This window comes from Bos indicus x Bos taurus, chromosome 11 (genome assembly GCF_003369695.1).
Source record: "Bos indicus x Bos taurus breed Angus x Brahman F1 hybrid chromosome 11, Bos_hybrid_MaternalHap_v2.0, whole genome shotgun sequence".
Classification (NCBI taxonomy): Eukaryota; Metazoa; Chordata; class Mammalia; order Artiodactyla; family Bovidae; genus Bos; species Bos indicus x Bos taurus.
In genome coordinates this window covers 64,840,386-64,857,683 of record NC_040086.1, presented here as the reverse complement: position 1 = coordinate 64,857,683, position 17,298 = coordinate 64,840,386, and positions in this window count along the sequence as shown.

Here is a 17,298-nt window from a genome sequence, read left to right as displayed (position 1 = left end):
CGTAAATAGTTATTACAGGGAACTTAAGGACCATCTTATTCAGCTGTAGAACAAGGACAGAGAATTAAGTCCACTGAATCAAGTTTCAAGCCTCACATGTTTTCCTTGGTCTTCTCTGCACTCAACCACTCATTTTTTGACTAGGGTGAAGTATACGGTCTGTGCACATGATCTGGGACCAGCGTGGTCCACTTCCACCTAAATACGACTATGCCTTGACTACTGGAGCAGTCAAGACATAAACTCCACCAAGCTAATCATACTGTCCACCAAGAAGCCAGAACCTTGGTTTCACAATCTTTCTCAGACTTTTGTCTCACTGTCCTTCATGGTCATATTACTATTTGGCTTCCCCAAGATGCTTCATAGGACACTTGAGTTATTTTGCAAGAGGAGGATTATATCAATCATAAAAAGAAGGATCCATTTCAACAATAAATACAAAGTAAAAGAAGAAAAAACAGCTGTCTCAAAAATCAGACATTCTTAAAACCAGTTCTGGTTTTATGAATGTACCATGATTTTCAAAGCTAGCAGACCTTGTTTCCTGTGCCTTGTTGCCATCTGCCAAGTTAAAGGCCATGAGGAGCTTTGAACCATCATCAACAAGATGCATCAAGACCTGAAAAACACCATGAAACACCATCTTACAAAATCAACCTTCCCCAGAAAGATACTCAAGTCTTTACCAAACTTAATCAAACTTATATAAATAATCCAATCTCAGTAGCTTAGTGCCAGAGAACTTCCTCTTACCAAAATCCATACAGGCCCAGATATCATAACAGGATTAGGACCTGCTTTTCAGTAGATAAAACATGGTTTTGTTTCATTAATGGAATAGCCCTGTGTTGTCTGAAACAATAAAGAGAGAAATTACCTTGGTCTAGGTGGCAGTTTGAGCCTGCATTTTGAAAAGCTGTCTCTTAATTTCACTCTGAGTTTAAAATACGACACACCTGGACACTCTGGTTCTCTCCAGGGAACATACTAACTCAGGGTTGTTTTATGCATTTGAAGTCTACCATATGGAACAACTGTGTCATTAAAATGGGCATTAAAAAGATTTGTTCACTCAGCTAGATTTAGACAGATAATAATACTTGGCACTTACATAGCACCTTTCACCTGTCCATCTCAAAATAAGCCATTTGTAAACATGTATTGTTACAAACTCTTTACAAAACAAGACTCTATTTGCCTTTTTCTCTCTGCAGAAAGCATTTCCAACATACCATACAAGAAGTCCACACCAAGATAAAAGATGGTGCAAAAATAACAACAATGACAACAAAGCCATCCAAGAATGTTAAATGTGTATTATATTAAACAGTAATTACAATCTGTCCACCCCGGGCAGACAAAAAGAGGTTCTGCATATAGCGCAAGAATTTGTTTTCTTTTGTCTCACCTTGGACCCTTCATAATAATGATGAATTCTGTTAGTAATACTTAAATTAGCAGTGAATACAATTGGTGGAAATCTCACCACCACTTTCACTTTAGTAATTCAGTGTTTTGATGGCAAGAATTAATAGGATATCCATTCAATTTCTATTTGGATTTTCATACTGTCATACCATTTGTATATCTAGATCTTTAGGTTTATTTCTAAAATGTCAGGACTCAGAGGACTATTCATTGCACCTTCCAAACTATTAATATTCCTCCTAGATTTAAATATATGTAAAACTTATTTACATGTATCTTTCCCCCCCAACCCCAGTCTCTGTGATGCCCATCTTCTCCTAATTTGCCGTCTTTATTTGTGACTTCTTCACTTGCATGGCACAAAAGATTTCTCATAAATAAATATTATAAAACCAAGAAAAAACTCTGAGCTTCAAACAGCTCACTTATCAAATCATATGATAGTATAAATTATAATATACATAGATAGATTTAAAATCTATCCTATATATGTACATCAGAGTTTGTCAGATGGGATAGGACAAAGATCATTGTATAAAGCTCAGCTACTAATGCATGCAAAAGGGATCAATGACAACAGTAGAAGCTTGTATGCAATGGAACATTCCACAAAATATAAATGGATACAATAAAACAGCCAATCATACACTATACCAGGCAACAGGAGAAGAGCCCTGTAAATATAGTCTAGTTAATATATGTTTAATGTAAGAATCTTGTATTCAGTGCACTTCAGTCTCTCAGTCGTGTCCAACTTTGTGCAACCCCATGAACTGCAGAACGCCAAGCCTTCCTATCCATAACCAACTCCCAGAGTTTACTCAAACTCATGTCCATTGAGTCAAAGAGCCATCCAACCATCTCATTTTCTGTCTTCCCCTTCTTCTCCCACCTTCAATCTTTCCCAGCATCAGGGTTTTTCACATGAGTCAGTTGTTCACATCAGGTGGCCAAAGTATTTGAGTTTCAGCTTCAGCATCAGTCCTTCCAATGAATATTCAGGACTGATTTCCTTTAGGATGAACTGGTTGGATCTCCTTGCTGTCCAAGTGACTCTCAAAATTCTTCTAAAACACCACAGACCAAAACCATCAATTTTTCAGTGCTCAGCTTTGTTTATAGTCCAAATATAACATCCTACATGACTACTAGAAAAACCATAGCATTGACTAGATGGACATTTGTTGGCAAAGTAATGTCTCTGTTTTTTAATATGCTGTCTAGGTTGGTCATAACTTTTCTTCCAAGGAGCAAGCATCTTTTAATTTCATGGCTGCAATCACCATCTGCAGTGATTTTGGAGCCCCCAAAAAATAAAGTCTGACACTGTTTCCACTGTTTCCCCATCTATTTGCCATGAAGTGATTGGACCAGATGCATGATCTTAGTTTTCTGAATGTTGAGTTTTCAGCCAACTTTTTCACTTTCCTCTTTCACTTTCATCAAGAGGCTCTTTAGTTCTTCACTTTCTGCCGTAAGTGTGGTGTCATCTGCATATCTGAGGTTATTGATAATTCTCCCAGAAATCTTGATTCCAGCTTGTGCTTCATCCAGTCCAGCATTTCTCATGAGGTACTCTGCATAGAAGTTAAATAAGCAGGGTGACAATATACAGCCTTGACGTACTCATTTCCCGATTTGGAACCAGGCTGTTCCATGTCCAGTTCTAACTGTTGCTTCCTGACCTGCATACAGATTTCACAAGAGGCAGGTTAGATGGTCTGATATTCCCATCTCTTTCAGAATTTTCCAGTTTATTGTGATCCACACAGTCAAAGGTTTGGCATAGTCAATAAAGCAGAAGTAGATGTTTTTCTGGAACTCTCTTGTTTTTTTGATGATCCAACAGATGTTGGCAATTTACTCTGGTTCCTCTGCCTTTTCAAAAACCAGCTTGAACATCTGGAAGTTCACAGTTCGTGTACTGTTGAAGCCTGACTTGGAGACTTTTGAGCATTACTTTGCTAGCATGTGAGATAAGTGTAGGTGTGTGGTAGTTTGAGCATACAATGGCATTGCCTTTCTTTGGGATTGGAATGAAAACTGACCTTTTCCAGTTCTGTGGCCACTGCTGAGTTTCCCTAATTTGCTGGCATATTGAGTGCAAACTTTCACAGCGTTATCTTTTAGGATTTGAAATAGCTCAACTGGAATTCCATCACCTCCACTAGCTTTGTTCATAGTGATACTTCCTAAGGCCCACTTGACTTCACATTCCAAGATGTCTGGCTCTAGGTGAGTGATCACACCATCGTGGTTATCTGGGTCATGAAGATCTTTTTTGTATAGTTCTTCTGTATATTTTTTCCACTTCTTAATACCATCTGCTTCTGTTAGGTTGTGCTGTCCTTGATTATGCTCATCTTTGCATGAAAATTTCCCTCTTATCTCTAATTTTCTTGAAGAGATCTCTCGTGTTTCCCATTCTCTTATTTTCCTCTATTTCTTTGCATTGATCACTGAGGAAGGCATTCTTAGCTCTCCTTGCAATTCTTTGGAACTCTGCATTCAAATGGGTTTACCTTTCCTTTTCTCTTTTGCCTTTCACTTCTCTTCTTTTCATAGCTATTTACAAGGCCTCCTCAGACAATCATTTTCCCTTTTTGCATTTCTTTTCCTTGGGGATGGTCTTGATCACTGCCTCCTGTACAATGTCACAAACCTCAGTCCATAGTTCTTCAGGCACTCTGTCTATCAGATCTAATCCCTTGAATCTATTTGTCATTTCCACTGTATAATCGTAAGGGATATGATTTAGGTCATACCTCTATGGTCTAGTGGTTTTCCCTACTTTCTTCAATTTAAGTCTGAATTTGGCAATAAGGAGTTCATGATCTGAGCCACAGTCAGCTCCCAGTCTTGTTTTTCCTGACTGTACAGAGCTTCTCCATCTTTGGCTAAAAAGAATATAGTCAATCTGATTTCAGTATTGACCATCTGGGGATGTCCATGTGTAGAGTCTTCTCTTGTGTTCTTGGAAGAGGGTGCTTGCTATGACCAGTGTATTCTCTTGGCAGAACTCTATTAACCCTTGCCCTGCTTAATTCTGTACTCCAAGGCCAAATTTGCCTGTTACTCCAGGTGTTTCTTGACTTCCTACTTTTGCTTTCCTGTCCACTATAATGAAAAGGACATCTTTTTGGAGTGTTAGTTCCTAAAAGGACTTGATTTAGATCATACCTGAATGGTCAAGTGGTTTTCCCTACTTTCTTCAATTTAAGTCTGAATTTGGCAATAAGGAGTTCATGATCTGAGCCACAGTCAGCTCCTGGTCTTGTTTTTCCTGACTGTATAGAGCTTCTCCATCTTTGGCTGCAAAGAATATAATCAATCTGATTTTGGTGTTGACCATCTGGTGATGTCCATGTACAGAGTCTTCTCTTGTGTTGTTGGAAGAGGATGTTTGCTATGACTAGTGCATTCTCTTGGCAAAACTCTATTAGCCTTTGCCCTGCTTCATTCCGTATTCCAAGGCCAAATTTACCTGTTACTCCAGGTGTTTCTAGACTTCTTATTTTGCATCCCAGTACCCTATAATGAAAAGGACATCTTTTGGGGGTGTTAGTTCTAAAAGGTCTTGTAGATCTTCATAGAACTGTTCAACTTCAGCTTCCTCAGGATCAATGCAAAGAAATAGAGGAAAACAACAGAATGGAAAAGACTAGAGATCTCTTCAAGAAAATTAGAGATACCAAGGGAACATTTCATGCAAAGATGGGCTCGATAAAGGACAGAAATGGTATGGACCTAACAGAAGCAGAAGATATTAAGAAGAGGTGTCAAGAATACACAGAACTGTACAAAAAGATCTTCATGACCCAGATAATCATGATGATCACTCACCTAGAGCCAGACATCCTGGAATGTGAAGTCAAGTGAGCCTTAGAAAACATCACTATGAACAAAGCGAGTGGAGGTGATGGAATTCTAGTTGAGCTATTTAAAATCCTGATAGATGATGCTGTGAAAGTGCTGCATTCAATATGTCAGCAAATTTGGAAAACTCAGCAGTGGCCACAGGACTGGAAAAGGTCAGTTTTCATTCCAATCCCAAAGAAAGGCAACATCAAAGAACGCTCAAACTACCGCACAATTGCACTCATCTCATGCTAGTAAAGTAATGCTCAAAATTCTCCAAGCCAGGCTTCAGCAATATGTGAACCATGAACTTCCAGATGTTCAAGCTGGTTTTAGGAAAGGCAGAGGAACCAGAGATCAAATTGCCAACATCTTTTGGATCATCAAAAATGCAAGAGTTCCATAAATATATCTATTTCTGCTTTATTGATTACACCAAAGCCTTTGTGTGGATCACAATAAACTGGACAATTCTTCAAGAGATGGGAATATCAGACCACCTAACCTGCCTCTTGAGAAACCTATATGCAGGTCAGGAAGCAATAGTTAGAACTGGACATGGAACAACCAACTGGCTCCAAATAGGAAAAGGAGTATGTCAAGGCTGTATATTGCCACCCTGCTTATTTAACTTATATGCAGAGTACATCATGAGAAATGCTGGGCTGGAAGAAGCACAAGCTGGAATCAAGATTGCCGGGAGAAATATCTATAACGTCAGATATGCTGATGACACCATGCTTATGGCAGAAAGTGAAGAGGAACTCAAAAGCCTCTTGATGATAGTGAAAGAGGAGAGTGAAAAAGTTGGCTTAAAACTCAACATTCAGAAAACTAAGATCATGGCATCTGGTCCCATCACTTCATGGGAAATAGATGGGGAAACGGTAGAAACAGTGTCAGACTCTATTTGGGGGGAGGTCCAAAATCACTGAAGATCGTGATTGCAGCCATGAAATTAAAAGATGCTTACTCCTTAGAAGGAAAGTTATGACCAACCTAGACAGCATATTAAAAAGCAGAGATATTACTTTGCCAACAAAGGTCCATCTCGTCAAGGGTATGGTTTTTCCAGTGGTCATGTATGGATGTGAGGGTTGGACTGTGAAGAAAGCTGAGCACCAAAGAATTGATGCTTTTGAACTGTGGTGCTGGAGAAGACTCTTGGAGAGTTCCTTGGACTGCAAGGAGATCCAACCAGTTCATCCTAAAGGAGACCAGTCCTGGTTGTTCATTGGAAGGACTGATGCTGAGGCTGAAACTCCAATACTTTGGCTACCTCATGTGAAGAGTTGACTCATTGGAAAAGACCCTGATGCTGGGAGGGATTGAGGGCAGGAGAAGGGGATGACAGAGGATGAGATGGCTGGATGGCATCACTGACTCGATGAACATTGAGTTTGAGTGAACCCCAGGAGTTGGTGATGGACAGGGAAGCCTGACGTGCTGTGAGTCATAAGGTCGCAAAGAGTCAGACACGACTGAGTAACTGAACAGAAAGGAACTGAGTTCCTAAAGGTCTTATAGGTCTTCACAGAACCTTTCAACTTCAGCTTCTTCAGCATCACTGGTCAGGGCATAGACTTGGATTACTGTGATATTGAATGGTTTGCCTTGGAAATGAACAGAGATCATTATGTTGTTTTTGAGATTGCATCCAAGTACTGCATTTCAGAATCTTTTGTTGACTATGATGGCTACTCCATTTCTTCTAAGGGATTCTTGTCCACAGTAGGAGATATAATGGTCATCTGAGTTAAATTCACCCATTCCAATCCATTTTAGTTTGCTGATTCCTAAAATGTCGATGTTCACTCTTGCCATCTCCTGTTTGCCCACTTCTAATTTGTGTTGATTCATGGACCTAACATTCCAGGTTCCTAGCCAATATAGCTCTTTACAGCATAAGACTTTACCTCCATCACCAGTCATATCCACAACTGGGTGTTGTTTTTGTTTTGACTCCATCTCTTCATTCTTTCTGGTGCTATTTCTCCACTCATCTCTGGTAGCATGTTGGGCACCTACCAACCTGGGGAGTTCATCTTTCATTGTCCTATCTTTTGGCCTTTTCATACTGTTCATGGGGTTCTCAAGGCAAGAATACTGAAATGGTTTGCCATTTCCTTCTCCAGTGGACCACATTTTGTCCGAACTCTCCACCAAGACCCGTCCATCTTGAGTGACCCTACATAGCATGGCTCATAGTTTCATTGAGTTAGACAAGCCTGTGGTCGATGTGATTAGATTGGTTAGTTTTCTGTAATTTTGTTTTCAGTCTGTATTAACAATTTCCAGATGATAAAATTTTAAAATATCAATTTTAAAGAGGTTTTAAAGAAGTTAGTTATCATTCATAGAGTTCCCATAGTATGTTAAAAATGACTGAAAGCTTAAATGATAAGAAGGACTAACTAGTCATCATTAATGAATGACACATGCAGGTATACATATAACATGGAGGAGTGCATTGCAACAGTAGCTTGATGTGGTGTATATCCTAACAGAAAGTCTTTCTTTGAACATATAAACATATGTTTATACATACATTGTTGTTGTTGTTGCTTAGTCTCTCAATCATGTCCTACTCTTTGAGACTCCATAGACTGTTGCCCACCAGGCTCCTCTGTCCATGGGATTTTCCAGGCAAGAATACTGGAATGGGTTGCCATCTCCTTCGCCAGGGGATCTTCTCAACCCAGGGATCCAACTCATGTGTCCTGCATTAGCAGACATTGGCAGGCAGATTCTTTACCAATGAGCCACCATGGAGGCCCTTATACCTGCATCAGATCAGATCAGATCAGATCAGTCACTCAGTCATGTCCGACTCTTTGCAACCCCATGAATCGCAGCATGCCAGGCCTCCCTGTCCATCACCAACTCCCGGAGTTCACTGAGATTCACATCCATCGCGTCAGTGATGCCATCCAGCCATCTCATCCTCTGTCGTCCCCTTCTCCTCCTGCCCCCAATCCCTCCCAGCATCAGAGTCTTTTCCAATGAGTCAATTCTTCGCATGAGGTGGCCAAAGTACTGGAGTTTCAGCTTTAGAATCATTCCTTCCAAAGAAATCTCAGGGCTGATCTCCTTCAGAATGGACTGGTTGGATCTCCTTGCAGTCCAAGGGACTCTCAAGAGTCTTCTCCAACACCACAGTTCAAAAGCATCAATTCTTTGGTGCTCAGCCTTCTTCACAGTCCAACTCGCACATCCATACATGACCACAGGAAAAACCATAGATTGACTAGACGAACCTTTGTTGTCAAAGTAATGTCTCTGCTTTTTAATAAGCTATCTAGATTGGTCATAACTTTCCTTCCAAGGAGTAAGCATCTTTTAATTTCACAGCTGCAGTCACCATCTGCAGTGATTTTGGAGTCCAGAAAAATAAAGTCTGACACTGTTTCCACTGTTCCCCCATCTATTTCCCATGAGGTGGTGGGACTGGATGCCATGATCTTTGTTTTCTGAATGTTGAGTTTTAAGCCAACTTTTTCACTCTCCACTTTCACTTTCATCAAGAGGCTTTTGAGTTCCTCTTCACTTTCCCCATAATGGTGGTGTCATCTGCATATCTGAGGTTATTGATATTTCTCCCAGCAATCTTGATTCCAGCTTGTGTTTCTTCCAGTCCAGTGTTTCTCATGATGTACTCTGCATATAAGTTAAATAAGCAGGGTGACAATATACAGCCTTGACATACTCCTTTTCCTGTTTGGAACCAGTCTGTTGTTCCATGGCCAGTTCTAGCTGTTGCTTCCTGACCTGCATACAAATTTCTCAAGAGGCAGATCAGGTATTCTGGTATTCCCATCTCTTTCAGAATTGTCTGGTTTATTGTGATCCACACAGTCAAAGGCTTTGGCATAGTCAATAAAGCAGAAATAGATATTTATCTGGAACTCTCTTGCTTTTTCCATGATCCAGCGGATGTTGGCAATTGATCTCTGGTTCCTCTGCCTTTTCTAAAACCAGGTTGAGCATCAGGAAGTTCACGGTTCACATATTGCTGAAGCCTGGCTTGGAGAATTTTGAGCATTACTTTACTAGCATGTGAGATGAGTGCAATTGTGTGGTAGTTTGAGCATTCTTTGGCATTGCCTTTCTTTGGATTTGGAATGAAAACTGACCTTTTCCAGTCCTGTGGCCACTGCTGAGTTTTCCAAATTTGCTGGCATATTGAGTGCAGCACTTTCACAGCATCATCTTTCAGGATTTGGAATAGCTCAACCGGAATTCCATCACCTCCACTAGCTTTGTTCGTAGTGATGTTTTCTAAAGCCCACTTGACTTCACATTCCAGGATGTCTGGCTCTAGGTCAGTGATCACACCATCGTGATTATCTGGGTCATGAAGATCTTTTTTGTACAGTTCTTCTGTGTATTCTTGCCATCTCTTCTTAATATCTTCTGCTTCTGTTAGGTCAATACCATTTCTGTCCTTTATCGAGCTCATCTTTGCATGAAATGTTCCTTTGGTATCTCTGATTTTCTTGAAGAGATCCCTAGCCTTTCCCATTCTGTTGTTTTCCTCTATTTCTTTGCATTGATCGCTGAAGAAGGCTTTCTTATCTCTTCTTGCTATTCTTTGGAACTCTGCATTCAGATGTTTATATCTTTCCTTTTCTCCTTTGCTTTTCGCTTCTCTTCTTTTCACAGCTATTTGTAAGGCCTCCCCAGACAGCCATTTTGCTTTTTTGGATTTCTTTTCTATGGGAATGGTCTTGATCCCTGTCTAGATAAGTTTAAAAGTAAATGCATGGTAATTAAATGCATACATTTACACATATATCTACCATCATTTTTGAAATTAACATAGGTGAATCCTATTGAGGCAGAAAACACACATGTACCTTTGAAAGGAGTAGCTGCTCCTCAGTACTAGGTAACCACTTCTATGCAAGAATGAAGGCCCAGTGGACAGATATTCTGACCTCCCAAAAGGAACTGAAAATCTGAATTTTTTAAACTTGAAAGCTTTTAATTTTTAAATGTCGGCTCTAATGTTTTAAAAATCCTATACCTGTCAATCAAAGTACTTTAGTAATTTAGTATCCCAGCACCCACAGAAATATTTATGTTAAATTTACTATTAGAAATAGCTATGTTTCATCAACAAAATGAAGAGACAGTTTGCAGAATAGGAGAAAGTATTTGCTAAACCATATATCAGATAAGGATTGGTACCTAAAGTAAAAAGAATCATACAACTCAATAACAAAAAGAAAAAGACCCACTTAAAAAATGGACAAAGGACCTGAAAAGAGATTTCATCAAAAAGGATAAGAGATGGTCAACAGACACATGAAAAGTTGCTCAACATCACTAACCATCAGGAAAATGCAAATTAAAACTACAATGAACTACCACCTCACACCTGTTTAGACATCTATCACTTAAAAAAAAAAAAGATAATTGTTGGAAAGGATGTGGAGGAAAGGGTCCCTGGTATACTGTTGGAAATGCAAATTGGTTACAGCTATTATGAAAATCAGTACGGTGATGTCTCAAAAAATTAAGAATTAAACTACCATATGATCAAGCAATTCCACTTCTGGATATTTATCAAAAGGAATTGAAATCAGAATCTCAAAGGAAAATACCTGCATTCCCATGTTCATTGAAGCTTTACAAGTATATCTTAATTTTTTAAAGTTTCCTTTACACCACTTTACTTCTACAAAAGACCTATGTTAGTACCTATTTTCACTAATAAAAAGAAATATAAAGCGGATTTTCACTTTTATGAAAAGAAAGCCAAATTAGTGACAAAGAAGGAGTGGAGCATCAGACAGTAGTATGTAAAACTGTTCTAAAAATCTCATTTCTCGAGATCTGTATTAGAAATAAATCTGCACACATAAGAAAATAATACATCTACAAGATTGTTCATTGTGATATTATTCCTAATATCAAAAGATTAGAAACAACCTAAATGCCCAGCAATGGGCCACTGTTGAATAAAGTATAATATACCCACAAAGAATACCATGCAGCTGTGAAAATAATAAAGAAGGTGTCTATGAACCTATTAGAAAAGATCTTCAGGGGAAAAAGTAAGGAGCAAAAATTTTGTTACAAGAAAGGGAGGAATAAAAATAGCATATCCACATGAATTTGCTGGGTTTTGGATATTTTTTCATAAATACTGAAATTAAAAGTTAGAAGGAGAGAAAGGAGATAGGATGGATGAGGAATGAGTGAAAGTGAGATTCTCATTTCAATAATGTTTGACCTTTGAAACATGGTATTAAATATTTTTGAATAACCTAATTTTATTAACTCTCAAAAAAATAAAAGATCTACATATAAACCACTGCTTGGTAATTCACCACTGCAAAGGCAACAGCAAAACAGACAAACTGCAAGCTCACAACGTTTCTTGATGCCATTAGCCAACTGTAGTCACAGAATTAGCCTGAAATCTAAAGAGAGACAAGTGCTGGAGGGAGTAACAGGATGTGAACATGTGCTTACTTAGGACAGACAGAGACAGACAAAGGAAAGAAAGAATCTGCCCAGAATGTCAACAAATTTGTAGAGAACACGTTTAGGTTGAAAAGAGAGTTGTGGAGCAACTTAAGCCTTATTAAAGGCGAATGGTGTCCATTTCCATACATAAAAGCTATTTACTTCAGTTTCTAGTATTCTACATATGACTTCTAGTTTTCAACAAAAAAAAATATGAAACATAAAAAAAAAGCAATAAAAATCAGTCAATTGTCAAGAGACTATACAATCAATAGAACCATACTTACATATAGAACAGGTGTTAAAAATATCAGAGAATTTAAAATAGCTATTATATCTATATTAAAATCTCTACCAGAAAAGATAAACATGAAATACCAGGTGGATAATTTTAACACTGAAGAAATGATAAAAAGAATCAAATGGAAATGTTATTAACTAGAATATAGAAAGACAGATGAAAAATGACTTCAGCAGTGACTTCAAGTAAACTTGACAGACTGAAGAAAGAATCAGTGACCTTAAAGGTATGTTAATAGAAGTTACTCCAACTGAATCACAAGAAAAAGTGTAAAAATAAAGGAACAGAATATCTAAGAACTGTGGGGTAATATCAAACAGCCTAATGTGTGTACAGTTGGAATCTAAAAATGGTGAAAGATTAGTTGCTTTAGAGGCAAGAGAGCCCTCTCTCCACTCAATGACTTGTCATTCAGTCGCTCAGTCCTGCCAAGCTCTTTGCAGCCCCATGGTCTGCAGCACACCAAGTTGCCTGTCCTTCACTTTCTCCTGGAGTTTGCTCAGACTCATGTTCCATTGAGATGATGATGCTGTTCAATATTATACTGAAATTCTTAGCCTGTGCAATAAAAAAAGTAAAAGAAGTAAAATTCATACATATTTAAAGGGAAAAAATAAAGCTATCTCTATTCACAGACAACATGCTTCTATACATGGAAAATGCCAAAGAATCTTTTTAAAAGCTCCTAGAAATAATAAATGAGTTTAGCAAATTAGCAAGATACTAGGTCAATAAACAAAATAAATAATATTTATATATGTGAGCAATAAACAATTGAAGTACAAATTTTCTAAAAAAGTGCCGACTACAATAGCTCAAAAGAATGAAATTCTAAATACAAATCTAACAAAATATATTCAGAATCTGTATTCAGAAATCTTTATAAATCTATAAAGATTTACATCTCTATAAATCTATTTATTGGTTTTTTATCTGTAAAACCTAAATAAATGAAAATATATATCATGTTAATAGTTAGAAGACTTGATAAGGATAAGGCAAGCATTGATTCTTCCCAAAATTGGTCTATAGGTTTAATGTGTCATTGTTTTTACTCACAAGTTTCTCAGGCAATACTGACATGTGGACCAATTTGCCACTCCATAAAAATAAAAATATTAAAAAGCATTTAAATACATCCCATGCTTTTTAGGATGACTGCTATTTATCTTGACTACAGTTTCTCAAGTTGTTGTTCACTGGGCTTTATCAGCCTCTTCAAGTTTATTGTTAGGATCATCAGGCAGGAAAATACCACCTGCCATAGCCTCAGTGGTTTCCAACAGTTCTAAATTCCTCTCATTATTTTGCTCACTGAGGAATTATCTTCAACAGTTGTGGGTAAGTTTATGTTCCAAATATGTTTACATTATTAAACATTTAAAATACCAAAAAAAGATAGCCTGCAAATTCTAGAGTTATCAGGGTTTTTTTGAACTACCAAAGAATTCACTGTGGAGGGAAATAGAACTAAAAATAGGAGTATGTTTGCAAATAAACATTTGAGTATAATTATAGCAGAAAGTTGAACAAATACGTGGGAAACATTTTGCATGTGTACAATCAAATTTAAATATACATCATCTCAGGGGACAAATTCATGTTCCTAAAATCCTAGTTAGTCATGCAAATCTTCTGGGACCCACCAAAAAAATTTCCCTTCTAGTTGGTTATATCAGGAGATAGATGTCTGGCTCTAAGTCGTAGTTCTGTGACCTCCCTCAATATCATCACCCTCAGTTATTTTGGATGAATCCGCAGCACTAATGTAATGACACATGCTCATGCGTGCTCAGTGTGTCTGACTCTTTGCAACCTACGGACTGTAACATGCGAGGCTCCTCTGTCCATGAAAATTTTCAGTCAAGAATACTGGTGTTGCCGTTTCCTACTCCAAGGGATCTTTCCAACCCAGGGATCAAAGCCATGTCTCTTGAGTCTCCTGCACTGGCAGGTGGATTTTTTTTTACCACAGTGCCACCTGGGAAACCCAATGTAATGAGTGCACAGTGCCAAAGTACTACATTTTGCAGGTATTCACTATACATGAGTGTTCTACTTTCTGTGTTTTTGTGAAGAATTCAAACTGGTGTGACATGGAAAATGAAATTCTGCTAATTTGTCTGTATATGCAAAATCACGTTTACTCCTCCAAATCTTTTTTTCAGAGCTTCACGTAAGATTGATGCTCCTGGGCACATTGCCATATCTATCCTGCAGCATTACATGACACCCAAACTTTTCTACTTAGCAAGCCATCTAATCTCCAAGGGTAGTGGGATCAACCTGAGAAGAAAAGCAATGTGCCATACTTTGGTGGCAGCTACCTGGTAACTTGTACAGCAACATCATTAAGATGCCCTAGTGAGTTATGACTAAATATCTCAAATTAGCAAATCAACATGTAGAATCCTCTAAATATATTCAACTTTCAAAGTGAGACAGGAATAAAACAAACCCTAAACACACACACACACACACACACACTGGTTGAAGCAAATATTATTTCCAGTATATTTTTAATGAAATAGATAGGGAAAAGAGATTTTTGATATACTAAATCAAAATTCAAAAAGATTTGCACATCAAATATATTTATGACTAGATATATATATGAAAATGTGTTTTCCCTAATTGACAAATGACTTCATATCAGATATGCATTGCCCTCAACCAGCACTGCCGCTATAAATCAGAATGCAAACACCAATCAGGTAGTGTTGCTGTTCAGTCACTAAGTCGTGTCTGACTCTTTGAGACCCCATGAACACCAGGCTTCTCTGTCCTTGACTTTATCACAGAGTTTCCTTAAACTGATGCTGAGTCACTGATGCCATCCGCCATTTCATCCTGTCACCCTGCTAATAAGGTCGTACATTAGAGGTAAAATGAGAAGTGATTTATGAGTAGATAGATGGGAAATAACTAAAAACAATAAAAGAAAGATATCTATTCTGATTAAAATGTGTTTTCTGTTCTATGTATACTAAAAGCTTTAATTTTATCATTTGTCTTTATTTCATTTTAGCCCTCTTCTTTCTTAGCCTCCCTTAAAAACTAAAAAAGCCCTCCCTTTTGCCATTCTTTTGTAAAAGTGCCTTTATTATTAATTCCAAAAATGTAATTCCCTTTGTTCCCTTGTCTTATATGTTTACTCCAACTCTTCACTGCTTTGCTCAAGGCTGACCTGTGCTCAGTGTCAGATTTTTCCCCAAGCATTGCACCTGCCCTGATTATACCTGACTCTATCCCAAGGGCTTTTTCCTGGGGACCTCAGGTCCCTCTCCAGCTGAAGCTGGACTACTGAAGACAAGGGCAGACCATTAAGATGGGGATGGGGGAGTACTCCTTTGCTTTTCTTGCATCACATCTCAACAACCAAGGACATTTACTTTGTAGCTGCCCATATCTTCTTGTTTTTACCCTTCTCTTGGTTTCACAAAGTGCCACTTAGCTATGCCTTGAACACCTCAGGAACTGCTCACAAATGTCCATCCAATTTGTTCCTATGTCACTGTTCTGAGCTACCCATGCTGCAAACTGCCAATGTGCCCTTCCTTTCATCTGGCATTCCTCAACAGTGATCTGAGCCCTTTTCTTTCAAAGCATCTTCCCATGGGACAGAGACCAGACAATTCCTCATAGTCATCAACTCAGACTGCTGAGTCTTCTGTCTTCAAACTCATGTCAAGCTCTATCACACCTACATCTGCAAAAAGTCAAGAGCATTAGGACTTATTTGACAATCCCTGCCACCAGTTATTATCAGCATGTTCAGGATAAAATGAAAATAGTGACACATTTTTTATTCCAAACAATATGAAGTTGACATATGTCTCCCTATTCCTCCTCAAGTACAGCTAAACCCTTAAGTGTTATATATAAGAAGACACTGAAAGGTAGGGAAAAAAGGCAAACTGGCTAGGGAACTTGGGACTCAAGACATGGTAGTTGTTCCCTACATTTTCTTTCTACTTCCTTTATATCCCAGACTGGCTACTGAAGAAGCTTGTAACATGGTATAGCTACTTTGGGAAAAGTTCTGGCAGTTTTTTATAAAACTACATGTATGCCTACTCTATGGCACATCAATTCCAATATTCCACATTTATGCAAATTAAATTAAATCATATATTCACAAGGGACATAACACTCATAGTAGTTTTATTCATAACAACCAAAAACTTGAAACTGCCCATGTGTCCATGAACAGAAGAATGAACTAACTGTGATTTACTTTACACTCTCAATACATGAAACAGTATGGATAGATCTTAAAGATGTCATGCTGAGTTGATGAAGCTAGACACAAGAGTAGACACAGTAGATTCTACTTATATGGAATATTAGAACAAGAAAAGTTTCTGTGGCAAAAACAAATCTTAATTCTTGTTGTACCTGAGGAATGGGACAGAAATTGGCATAATGAAAATTTCTGATATAATTAAACTATTGTATAATTTGAGTGGATTGTGTTTCATACGTATATGTATTTGTCAAATTTCAGCAGATTCAATTGTTATTTTCATTATATGTAAATTTTACATCAGAAGTAAAGAACTGTAAGGAAATATTAGACTCTAGCTAATGGTACCAATGTTGAAGTATTTAGAAGGAAGCGCAACTAACACTTGTAGTTTACTTTTAAATGCATTAAAATATATGACGGTTGGATGGATGAATAAATCTATGATAAGTAAGCCTTGTTAAATGATAATAGCAGAATTAGGTGGTGAGTTTTACTCACTGTAAACTTCTTCCACTTTGCTTTATGTTTGAAATTTTTGTTGGGTGAGAAATTGACCATAAATATGTGTACGAGTGGTTGTCTTTCAAGACTTTTTATTCTGTTATTTATTTATTCTTCAGTTAATACCACACTATCTTACTTACTCTAGCTTTATATTAAATTCTTCAAGATCATCTTCACTACTTTCAGCCATTGCTTCAACTATAAATTTTAGAATCATATTGTCAATTTCTCCAATAGTTTCTGTGAGATTTTGGTGGGATGGAATTGAACCTCTGGATCAATTTGGGGGAAATTAATTTTAATTTGTGAACATACTCTGTTCCTCTATTTCTTTAATATCTCTCAATAATGTTCTGAAGATTTTAGTATAGAAATATTGAATCTCTTCTTGGTATGTTTTCTTAGGTACTGGAATTTTTCATTCTTTTGAAATGCTATAGCATAGTACTTCCCTCTTATCTGCATAGGACTTGTTACAAAA